Here is a 1,228-nt window from a genome sequence, read left to right as displayed (position 1 = left end):
AAAGCAATAAACTAGTTTTATTTAAGAAAGGACTTGTATCGCTAAAGTTTCTTCGGAAAGAATTTTTACGGAAAATTAACTAACGACAGAGACGTAACAATATAAATATATCCTACTGGCTGTGTCGATGTTGAAACCAAAGGATTTTGATTCTTCATAATGTCTGCTTCCAACTTGGAATCTTTGAGTAATTAGTCGCTGGCTACGAGGGTTGTTAAAAAGAGTACGAGATAAAACATTACGAAGTTCCTAAAAATTCATATTAAAGTGTCAAGATCAGTGCTTTGCAGTGGTATAACATGAGTCGGTGTTATATTTCGCCATTTTCCGTGCACTCTCACGGGGGCTTGCCTTGATATAACGTGCATTCGTGTTACAGTTCACCATTATCCGCGCTCTCTTGTGTGGGGCTTGATATAATGTGCATTAGTGTTATAATTCACTATTATCCGTGCACTCTCACGCGGGGCTTGATATAACGTGCATTAGTGTTATAGTTCACTATTATCCGTGCATTCTCACGCGGGGCTTGACTTGATATAGCCTTAATTGGTGTTACAGTTCACCATTATCTGCGCACTCTCACGTTGGGCTTGATATAACGTGCATTAGTGTTATAGTTCACCAATATCCACGTTCTCTCAGGTCGAAATTGAGTTGTGTATAACACTGTATACATTTTCTTTTTTCATATAAGCTATTCAAATACACATTACCCAACTTGTATTACCCATTTTTGAATTTTAAGTTTTTTGTTAACCCATTTTTTTAATGCTTCTAAAAGAAGTGTACCTTTTACAGTACTTTCTTAATACCACCCAAAGTTTTGTTAATGATAATATGAATAATGCACATACACTAGATTACCGAGATTAATCATTTGCATGACATGTTGAACAATACACTAAACATATATATATATTGTATTCATAGAGCAACACACCAACTTTCACCAGTTTCCTTGAAGTTATCTGCTTTAATTTCCGGAGGAATTAAGATCTTTCGAACTGCTGTGGCGTTGTGGAAACCGCCTCATCCTGCTGAAACAGTCTTCTTTGTGAATTCTCTCCAAAACTAGACAGTCAATAAATTTTAAGAAAACCTGTAGAGAATGAATAACGCGTGCATTAGTCTAACGCTTGGTTAGGAGTCTTATTTTAAGTTGAATCTATGGTAATTAGGAAATTTACCAACTTGTTGGAAAAGTATCGAATAAATTTTAGTAAAT

This window comes from Limulus polyphemus, unplaced genomic scaffold (assembly GCF_000517525.1).
Source record: "Limulus polyphemus unplaced genomic scaffold, Limulus_polyphemus-2.1.2 Scaffold400, whole genome shotgun sequence".
Lineage (NCBI taxonomy): Eukaryota > Metazoa > Arthropoda > Merostomata > Xiphosura > Limulidae > Limulus > Limulus polyphemus.
Note: the sequence above shows the minus strand (reverse complement) of the source record.